The sequence below is a fragment of the Triticum aestivum genome, chromosome 1B (assembly GCF_018294505.1).
Source record: "Triticum aestivum cultivar Chinese Spring chromosome 1B, IWGSC CS RefSeq v2.1, whole genome shotgun sequence".
Lineage (NCBI taxonomy): Eukaryota > Viridiplantae > Streptophyta > Magnoliopsida > Poales > Poaceae > Triticum > Triticum aestivum.
Genome location: NC_057795.1, coordinates 586,603,691 through 586,615,603, shown reverse-complemented (window position 1 = coordinate 586,615,603; position 11,913 = coordinate 586,603,691).

The window sequence follows — 11,913 nt, the reverse complement described above, 5'->3', positions numbered from 1 at the left end:
GACTATCTACTAGATCCTGTTGAGGACACAAGATCATAGCTAAGGTAACAAGCTAAATGTCAAAGTCCACGCGGAACTACTAGCGAGACTGTAGTCTCTTTGCAAAAACATAAATAGGCAAACGTGAGTACAAATGTACCCAGAAAGACTTACATCAGAACTAACTACATATGCATCAGTATCAACAAAGGGATGGTGGGGTTTAACTGCAGCAAGCCATCTATGACTCGGTGGCTATCCTGAACTACGACTACAAGTAAATCTTTTGAGGTGGCGCACACGAGTCCACATATTCACCATATCAATACACCACTATGGATCCGCTCCCGTCTCCCTACGAGAACGCCTTCCATAGCACTCACGCTTATCTTGCGCATTTTAGAGTATCCACTTTCACTTGTCTATGAACTTTATAGGCAACCCAGAGGTCCTTTACCGCGGACGCGGCTATTCGAATAGATCATATTAACCTTGCAGGGGTGTACTTCTTCACACACGCTCTCGCCACTTACCGCCATGTACACGTCATGTATCTCGGCAACCTTCAAGCGGAAGCCTGGCGAGGGTGTCGGCCACGACCTGACTAATCACGCAAGACTCTAGTCCAGGTTTATCGCCTATTCGGGTTCCATCCATAAGGAGATCCGGCCGGGGTGTCGCTCACGGCCCCAAACGATGTGAGCAGGGTTCCCAAGCCCACCATCCGGGTGCCACTTGGTACACCGTGCCACTGCACCTAGTCTATCCCAAGCCTACCTATACCAGGTGCCACTTGGTAGACTACTAGCACTACCTACAAACACCAGAAACTAGTAGAAACTCCCGGACAGAGATCAGGCTGATTAATAAGTCAAGAGGGGTCGAGTTACCGGAACCCAATGTGTGGTAGTAACTATTCATGGATCACAAACACAGAACTCAGTTCCTGAGGACGGCTTCAATGAGACAGCCCACCATGTACTCCTACATGGCCTCTCACCGCTACCTTTACGAAATCGTATTCACACACTTAGCTCTCAATAGTAGGACATGTTCGCAACATTCCAATTCATCCTCGATGAATCGGACCTGACTCAACTCTAAGCAATAGCATGCATGACAATCAAGCATGAATGAGTAGGCACATCAAGGCTCAAACAACTCCTACTCATGCTAGTGGGTTTTATCTATTTATTGTGGCAATGATAGGTCATGCAGAGGAAAGGGGTTCAACTACCGAAGCATGTAATATATGAATCATTGTTGTCCTAATGCAGTAAAAAAGAGCAGGAGCGAGAGAGTGGGATTGTATCAGAATGAACAAGGGGGTTTTGCTTGCCTGGCACTTCTGAAGATAGTATAGTTCTTCATCGGTGTCATCGAACACATCGTCGGAACCACGTCTATCGAGAGGGGACAAACACCAGCAAATAAGGAAGAGTACAATAAATGCAATGCACAATATGATGCATGATCATGACATGTCAATATGATGTAATTTGAGCTGATGCAACTAGCAACAGGTTAAATGAAGTTGGTTTGAATCCAAGATTCAAATTCAAACTCCATATGTGGAAATTCAAATGCCAATTACATGATTTGTCCTAAACAGTAGCTATAATTTGTTCTAACATTCATGAAAATGGTACAGATGAATAGATTGGATTTTTCTGATCATTTTTCATATATAACTTATTTCATTTGGAGTTATAGATAATTTTCTATGAATTTTAGAAGTTTTGGGCATTTTCTGGAATTTCCTGAATTAAATTAAATCCAGAAAATAACTTATTGCGTCAGCAGTATGTCATGATGACGTCAGTAGGTCAACAGGGCCAGTCCTGGTCAAACCTGACCTGTGGGACCGATATGTCAGTGTCTAACTAACTAACCTAAGTTAATTAGTACTAATCTAATCCTAATCTAGCTTAGTTAAGGCCATGGGGCCACATGTCAGTATCAGCAGGCTAATTAAGTTTAAGTAACACTTAACTAAAATTAGCAGTTGCCTGGGCCCACTTGTCAGCGATCCAAGGAAGGTCAAATCCCTGGTGAACAAGGCCTAACACGTCGGCGGCTCGTCGCCGGCGACGACAGAGACGGCGGGGCGGCTCGGAAATGCTTCTCCGAAGACCAGATCAGTGGCGGAGAGCACCTACGTGACCAGCATGTTGCAGGGCATCTAAAGGAGGCAGCGACAGGTGCCGGGGTGTAGTGTAGCGGCAGCGGCAATGGGCGGAGCGGCGACCGGAGTTCGGTCGTGAACGGGGAGGCGGTTCTGGCGTACAGCAGGACGAGCGAGTGTGTGCGTTCGACCTCTAGGAGCGTGCCGAGGAAGTCAACAAGCTCGAACGCGAGCTTTGATAGCTTTGTCCACGGAGGCCTCATGACCGGCGGCGAGCACAACTCGGCTCCAGTGCATCTACGGCTAGAACGCAAAAATGACGTGGGAAGGATAGGGGAATCGACCGGAGGCTCACAGTGCATTGTTTGGAGGTTACATCGGGCTCGGGGAGGTTTCGGAGCGGGCGCACGGTCTCCGGCTATCTCGGTGGCCCTAGGTTGAAGAAGACGGTGGTGAGGGCGTTCGGGTGCGTCCGGCGTCGCTTGGCTTGGTGAGGAGGTCGAGGACGAGGTAGCCGAGCTACTGGGCACGCCGAGGGGTCGAGGGGGAGGCTCTGGGTGTGGCAACAGCGAGTGGTGGCGATGAGCTCCGCTCGGGCTGCGAGAGAGAGAGCAGAGGAGGGGAAAGGGTCCAGGGAGAGTGAGAAAGGGGCCAGGGGTGTGCGTGGCATCTACGGGGGCGTCCGGGGAGAAGCGGCAAGCAGGAGGTGGCGGGGCGCGTGCCCCTGTCCTCCTGGCGCAAGGAAGGGGACGACTGGTGCTGGCCAGTCGGCTTGGCGGGCCTGCTGGGCCAGAACGGCTGGGCTGCCAGGTAAGTGGCCCAAGTAAGACTCCTTTTTATTACTGTTTTCTGTTATTTGCTTTGATTTAGTTTTAAGCACTAAACCATTTTTCTTTCTTCTGACAATTTTGCAGGGACTAAAAGGATTATTCCAAAGCCCCTCACAATTTCTCAGAATTATTGGACACATATTCGATATATAGCAAATATAAATCCAATGCAAATAGTTATTGCATTAGCTTCGAATGCCCAAAATAAATATTTATGAGCTCCTAAAAATATTGGTTTGAATTTTACTTCTGGCCAATATTTTCATAGAGAAACATGAACATTTTCTTGGACCTATTTGAAGCAATTTGTATCTTGGTCATTTTCAGAAATGATTTCTGAGGCTTTCACATGTCCCCATTTCAAATTCATTGAAACTTAAACATGATGCACACATGACTAGTTAGCCTAGAGCAAACCATAACTAGGGATGTGACAACATAGAGAGGAAACTTGATATTATTGCAATTCCTACAAGCATATGTTCCTCCCTCATAATAATTTTTAGTAGCATCATGAATGAATTCAACAATATAACCAGCACCTAAAGCATTATTTTCATGATCTACTTGCATAGAAAATTTACTGCTCTCCACATAAGCAAAATTCTTCTCATTCGGAATAGTGGGAGTATTATAAGAGACTCGAATACTATAAATTGTTTCCACATTAAAAGAGTAATGTTCAGAAAAAGGGTAATCATAATCATGACAAGTTTTATAAATATAATCATCACTACTTTTTATAGCATAAGTTTCATCACAATAATAATCATAAGTAGCAACTTTGTTCGCATCATAATCAATTGAAACCTCTTCCAAAATAGTGGATTCATCACTAAATAAATTCATGACCTATCCAAATCCACTTTCATAAATATTATAAGATTCAACACTCTCCAAAATAGTGGGATCATTCCTTTGTAAAGTTGACACTCTTCCAAACCCACTTTCATCAATATAATCATCATAGGTAGGAGGCATGCTATCATCATAACAACTTTGCATATCAAAACTTGGGAGGCTAAAAATATCATCTTCATTAAACGTAGCATCCCCAAGCTTGGGACAAACATTAGTTGCAGCAAATATATTCTCAAACATGTCATTCTCACCAAACATAGCATCCCCAAGCTTGGGCCTTTTCATATCATAAGCCTAATCACTCTCATCATTAATAGTATGGATAGCACCAATAGTATAGCAACGATCATCATCACAATGAGTAATGGGAGAAACATCATTCGGGAGGGATACCTTTTTACCTTTGCTTCTCTGTCTTTTCTTTTTCTTCTTCACATCATGTGTGGGGTTAGCCCTCTTTTTGGAGCTCCTTATTAATGAGATTGGTTGAATAGAAAGCTCCTCCTCGTTACCTGATTCATCATAAGAAATAATAGGAGGATATTTGGAAGTCTCTTCCCTTTCATTAGTATTCTCATCATCTTCTATTTGCTTTCTTTTCTTTATGTAATTGGCAATATAAGGATTTTCAATGCAATTCATCGCACAATACATAAAAATTTCTTCTAGATCAATATCAAGGAATTGCTTAAGGTTATATTCTGGAATATTCTTAGTTAAATGTTTCATTTCTTCATAACCCAAAAGCAAACTAAGTTCATTATGATGTGCAAGGGAAATCAAATCATCACAATTTTTGGACACGATTTGGTCATGAAACAATTTTCATCGGAGATGTAAATGGCCACGTTCATTGCAAAGTTCACAAGTACGGCAAAAACATTTTAAATTTTCATCACTCACATCTATCCTTTCTAGCAACCATTTAGTTTATAAATACTTATGCCTCTTGCAAAATCTATCTTCCCTATTTGGTGTGTACTTGCAGACTCTATGCACTCCACAAACGTTGACATGCTTATAAGAGACATTTTCATCGTAACTAGTGCAATCATCATTAGTACTATGGATATTCAAAGAGTTAATACTAAGAACATTGAAATCATGCTTATCATTCAAAGATTTAGTACCAAACATTTTATAGACTCCTTCTAGCACTTGAGCACAATTTTCCTTTTCATCATACTTAAAAAAGATATTAAAAAGACGGAGCGTATGAGGCAAACTCAATTCCATTTTTTTGTAGTTTTATTTTATAAACTAAACTAGTGATAAAACAAGAAACTAAAAGATTCGATTGCAAGATCTAAAGATATACCTTCAAGCACTCACCTCCCCGGCAACGGCTCCAGAAAAGAGCTTGATGTCTACTACACAACCTTCTTCTTGTAGACGTTGTTGGGCCTCCAAGTGCAGTGGTTTGTAGGACAGTAGCAAATTTCCCTCAAGTGGATGACCTAAGGTTTATCAATCCGTGGGAGGCGTAGGATGAAGATGGTCTCTCTCAAACAACCCTGCAACCAAATAACAAAGAGTCTCTTGTGTCCCCAACACACCCAATACAATGGTAAATTGTAAAGGTGCACTAGTTCGGCGAAGAGATGGTGATACAAGTGCAATATGGATGGTAGATATAGGTTTTTATAATCTAAAAATATAAAAACAGAAAGGTAACTAATGATAAAAGTGAGCGTAAACTGTATTGCAATGGTAGGAAACAAGGCCTAGGGTTCAGACTTTCACTAGTGCAAGTTCTCTCAACAATAATAACATAACTAGATCATATATTAATCCCTCAACATGCAACAAAGAGTCACTCCAAAGTCACTAATAGCGGAGAACAAATAAAGAGATTACGGTAGGGTACGAAACCACCTCAAAGTTATCCTTTCTGATCGATCTATTCAAGAGTCCATAGTAAAATAACACGAAGCTATTCTTTCCGTTCGATCTATCATAGAGTTCGTACTAGAATAACACCTTAACACATAAATCAACCAAAACCCTAATGTCACCTAGATACTCCAATGTCACCTCAAGTATCCATGGGCATGATTATACAATATGCATTACAAAAGCTCAGATTCATCTATTCAACCAACACAAAGTACTTCAAAGAGTGCCCAAAAGTTTCTACCGAAGAGTCAAGACGAAAACGTGTGCCAACCCCTATGCATAAGTTAATTGAACCCCCAAGTTGATCACCAAAACATACATCAAGTAGATCACGTGAATATCCCATTGTCACCACAGATAAGCACGGCAAGACATACATCAAATGTTCTTAAATCCTTAAAGACTCAATCCGACAAGATAACTTCAAAGGGAAAACTCAATCCATTACAAGAGAGTAGAGGGGAAGAAACATCGATCCAACTATAATAGCAAAGCTCGCGATACATCAAGATCGTGCCAAATCAAGAACACGAGAGAGAGAGAGAGAGAGAGAGAGAGAGAGAGAGAGAGATCAAACACATAGCCACTGGTACATACCCTCATCCCCGAGGGTGAACTACTCCCTCATCATGGAGAGCGCCGGGATGATGAAGATGGCCACCGATGAGGGATCCCCCTCCGACAGAGTGCCGGAAAAGGGTCCAGATTGGTTTTTGGTGGCTAAAGAGGCTTGCGGCGGTGGAACTCCCGATCTATTGCGTTTCTCGATGTTTTTAGGGTATATGGACATATATAGGCAAAAAAAGTCGGTCAGGGGAGCCACGAGGGGCCCACGAGGGTGGGGGCGCGCCCAGGGGGTAGGACGTGCCTCCCTGCCTCGTGGATTCCTCGTTGCTTCCCTTACGTATACTCCTAGGCTCCTGGATTGCATCCGTTCCAAAAGTAACTTTCCCGAAGGTTTCATTCCGTTTGGACTCCATTTGATATTCCTTTTCTTCGAAACACTGAAATAGGCAAAAAAAACAACAATATAGGCTGTGCCTCCGATTAATAGGATAGTCCCAAAAATTATATAAAAGTGTAAAGTAAAGCCCCTAAACATCCAAAACAGGTAATATAATAGCATGTAACAATAAAAAATTATAGATACGTTGGAGACGTATCACAAGGCTTATAGTTATGAGTATTACCGAGGGCCCAGAGATACGTCTTGACACCAGATTTTGGCACGGTCAATAACTTATTTAAGATGGCCTCAAATAGAGAAGTGATCTTCATGAAAGAGTTCCGTATTGTTGATATGAACATCTTTGAAGTTTGGGTCATCGCAGTCCGATTTCATCTCGAAGGCCGAAACTATGCTCAAAGTACTAAGATCTTATATTCAGAGTACTGTTTGGCTGATTAAGCCCCCAAGACGACCTCAAATGGAAACATTATCTACACGGATTGTCTTCGTCTCGTCGAAACTATCGATTATGATATAAAAATCGTTCCAATCCGAGTTCGTATGCAAAAGTTAGAGCCATCGGAATACAGTCCTGTCAGGAGGCAAAAACTGGCGCGCCTCACCAGACACCCTGTCTGATGGGTAGCGCAAGGGATAGCCTGTTTTGCGCGACCGATTTGACCCTCAAGATGAGCTCTGATCAAAAAACGTTCAACCTAAAAGTTGTTCGTCTCATTGAAGTGGTCAAGATTGCTTTTGGGCTCGTTTCCATCCGAGATCGTGTACCACCACAAAAAAGACCCGCAAGGTGCAGCCAGTTTAAACTGAATAGTTTTGGAAAGTTCGGACAAAACCAATCCGAATTGGCCTAGGGTTTTGGACTTGAATTCAAGCCTTTTCCTTGCACGGGAAGTCCAGCCGCCTCTTATATACCTAAGGGGTGACGGCCGATTGAACAACACCAATCGAACAAACACATCTAATACTTTTTCGTGTTCATCTACTTTTATCTCTCTCTTGTATATTTCTTCTCGTTCTTCATCGTTCTTCAAGATTGGAGGCTGCGAATCCACGAGGCTCTAGGGGTGGTAAGGCCGACCTCGAGCAGCCAATCGTTGCTGCGAGCCCTGATGGGGTCCCTCCCGGGCAAGCGGGGCGTCTGGTCCCAAAAGCGCCGGCTTGCTGTCTTGCGTATCGCGCTGGAAGTCGGCCTCCCGCAATGTGAGTTGCGGAGCATCTCCCTCGGCGCCGCGGGTACACATCGAGGTGTTCGTGTGTCGCGTTCCAGCGTCAACACACTTTTTGGCGACTCCACTAGGGACAAAGGTTTGAACGGTCTCCGGCCTATTCTTGCTACGAAAGGATCGTCATCTAGGGTTTGCAATCTACAAAGGTAATATGAATACCCAATTCCCTACTGTAGATGCAAATAATTCATATGGTGTTACTAGATTGTTCAATGAGTATACTCTATCGGCCAGCCCTAGTTTTTTGAATAATGCATCTAATTACGTGCAAGGGCCGATTCAAAGTAATTTGCATGCTTTAAGTTCTTATGATACTAGTAACCTACACCATATGTATCCCAACTCTCATGCATCGGCAACCCCACAAATTGTTATGCCGATGAACAACGTGGTGAGTTCAGTTAATAAATTTGAAACACCTCATGTTAGAATCTCCAATGCCTTGCAAGAAAGTGTTTCACCCTTTTATTCATCATCAAGTAATGTGCAATATACTAATCCAACCATGCCGATGAACCAGAGAATTAGCCATGCTGCTACTAGTTATTCGGCTAGTTACTCTCAAACGTCATATGATACACCTCATGTTAGTAATTCTTCGGCACCATACACAACTGTAGATGCTCATAATTCGGCTTCACACCTTCCTGGTTATAGCCAAATGAATGTAGATTTTACAGGAGCGGTTGTGCCCAATATTGTAGAAGATGAGGTAGTGGTGGCTGCATTGAAGAGTTTAGCCCAAAATAAGAGAATTAGTGCTCTTTGCCTTGAACAACATGAAAAGGGGCTATTTCCTGATTATGCCGTAATAAAAGCTAGAGTTTTGCAAGAAGATGAATCTTTGCCAATTGATAAAATTGGCGAGCAAAAGGATGGTCTTACAACAATGCATATGCCTTCACCTAGTACTACATCATATTATACACCCCCTACACAATTGCAAAATTTCGGCAACACCCGTGTGTCATTGCCGAAAGAATCTAAAAGCATTGGGGGGCAATCATATCCGGAGTGGGCTGAAATTGAGAAAAAACTTAAAGCTAATTTTGCCGCTCGCTGTCAGAAACAAATAGAAAAATAATTGGCTCAGATAAAAGAAGCATTGCCAATTGGTAGTATCAATGAAAAGAAGGATGATTCGGAACATGAAAGTGCTTCGGTTGAAAAATCCGAATCAAGTAGTATATATTCTGAATCCATCAAATCCAACGAGGCAAGCATTATTGAGAAAGGGCATGACAAGCATAGGAAAACAACGGTGCTTGATTTTTCTGAAGTTAATGGAACCTACTTCCTGCCCTATGAGTTCCGTGCCGTAGAAATTGACAAGCTTCAAGGACAAGAACAAGTAGCCAAACAAAGTTCGGCCGACAAAAATCTTCAAAGCAAGGATGCACGGATTCAAGAAAAAGATGATGACAAGGTGTTGGGGAGCCATCCAAAGAAGGAGCAAGATGTTCTTCAAATGGCACCACCATCATGCTCTCCCAACATATTTGAAGAGGTATGCATAGCGAGTAATTTACCTATTTTCAGATTTGGTCGCAACTTCATTATTGATGCATCTATAAGAAATATTCTCATAAGTAATTTTGAAAGACCAATGAAGAAGGGTAATTTACTTGTTAGCAATAAAATTTTTATGGAACATATCGGTCAAACCATTGCGCCATTTATAAAGACCGATAATGACTTGTTGTTATAGCCAAAGCTTTCCCTGTTGCTTTATCTAAAGTTCATATCTAGTTGGGTAGCTTTGCTTATTTCGTACTTGGCTTGCACTTGGTCTCAACTGAGACATGTATGTTCTAAATATCTTCGTTTCAGAAATTTAAAGCCAAGGTTAGATTCTATTGAGAAAACCGATGCTAATACAATATCTTATCCAAAGACATCGGAGATAGAGTGGAAAACACAATGCATAGCCCAATGGGGAGATTCAAAATCTGAACCATTCATTTGCTTATCTCCAAAGCCGTTCAAACAGCAAGATCGTCTAGAAAACAAGAAGTATACCTTCAATTCAAGCATGTGTGATCAAATATTTGGTTTGTTGCTGAAAAATAATTACATTACAATTCTCGATCACCATGTTAAGCCATCAATCCAAGGACGAATGTATTGTAAGTTGCATGATTCGTCCAAGCATAATTTTGAGGATTGCAACATGTTTCGGCAAATAGTTAAATCAGCCATTAAAAAAGGACGACTGAAGTTTGCTGAAACACCAAGAGATGACCAGTCTATTCCGATTGGTCCCGATGGAAAAAGGTTTTTGCATCGGCTGCTTCAAGCCGATCCATTTAAATAGAATGTAAAAACTGCAGGTGATGGGATCAAGGTTTCAAGTAAAGAAGTTGTGAAGAGCATAATGAACATAATCTTGAGGGCGAGAATTCCATCGAAGCTACAATGGAGATGCCAAGGACTGGGGGGCAGCAAGCAAATCGGATGATCGATGAAAACAAACCGAAAGAAAACAAACGCCGAAATAAGCACAAGTGTAAGAGATCAAAAATCACATTTGCTGAACTATTGGATAAATATCAAAAGATGAGTGAAGAGAAGAATGCTTATCGGCCAAATCATGCAAAGAAACCAAGATCACCCCCAAGGCGCAAATATGAGGATTGGTATTGGCAAAGTGATAATTTTAATGCAACATATTCATATCCTTATTTTGGGCCGCCAATGCCAATGCCGTGGATGCCTCCCTATGCTCATATAGATACATATTCATCATGGGACAGGTATGGTACAAGGGCACATTCTCCATCTTATTCTAGAACATCTCACCAATACTATGCAGCTTCAAGAAGATCAACATTTGAACAATCACGCATCAAAGACCGTTTCAATCATAAGGAATTGGTCCAGAGCTCAAGGAAGAAAAAAGAGGTGGTAAAGCAAGTTTACCGCGTGAAAAGAGATTGTCGTAAGTGTGCTACTTCAGATTTGATCTCAAATAACAAAGAGCCAATTAAAGTGTTGACATTGGCTACAAAAGGCAAAGAAGTGAAACAATCAATTGATAAAAATCAGAGTGCCAAATCTGAGGAAAAGAAGTTGAGGGTGCACAAGGCCCAAAAAGAGTTGCCATTGCTTCAAACAAAATCACAGCCGGGGTGCCCACTCGGCTTATCGTATTGGCAAAAGAAGGAATTACAAAAACTTAGTGCACAAGAGCTGAAAAAGAAGAACACGGCATGGGTTCCAAAGAGGAGCAGTCAAAATGAAAGTGATGTGCAACCTTCTATTGCAACAAGTGTTACAAAAGTGAAGAAAGAGAAGGATGGAAGCCAAAAACAGTTAAGCCGAAGGTTTGCATCACCCGATCAAAATCTTCGGTTAGCACATCATCCATATTCTTCAACCATACCATTGATGCCTTTGCCATGGAATTCGTCATCAGGTATGATAAATTACCCTCCGTGGATTTATTTTAATCCATGGAAGCGACATAATTTTCTGCATCATGAGAGGGTATTACCAAATCTCTATACATTTTATTAGCTACATTTTTTCTTGCTAATCCAAAGGGCCGAAATATTTGATTGCTATTTCATTTGTTTATTTCGGCTATACATGATTTGGTGAATGAATTCCACATGGGCATTATGTTGATGGCCGGTATTTATCTATCGCCCTAAGAATATGTCAAAGCATGGCTGATGTAGTATCCTAACATCGTCCTTAGTTCAATTTGAGGCCAAAACGAGGTACATGTTCATTGATATTGCCCTTGTATTTCTAGTACTATGGAGATTATTTTCGACGGTAAATTGGTGGCAATGGCCAAGGTGTTGGTGTTGCTTATTTATCTCCATATGGAGCTATTTTGTGAAGCCTCAGGCCGCTTATAATATTTTTGCACAATCATCAAAGCCGAATATGCATTGTCATTCGGATTGGAGCTTTGCCTTGATATAGGTGCTATACATATTGAGGCTTCCGGTGATTCGTTATTAGTAGTGCAACAAATATCAAAGGATTATCAATGTTTTGACGGATCCCTTATAGTTT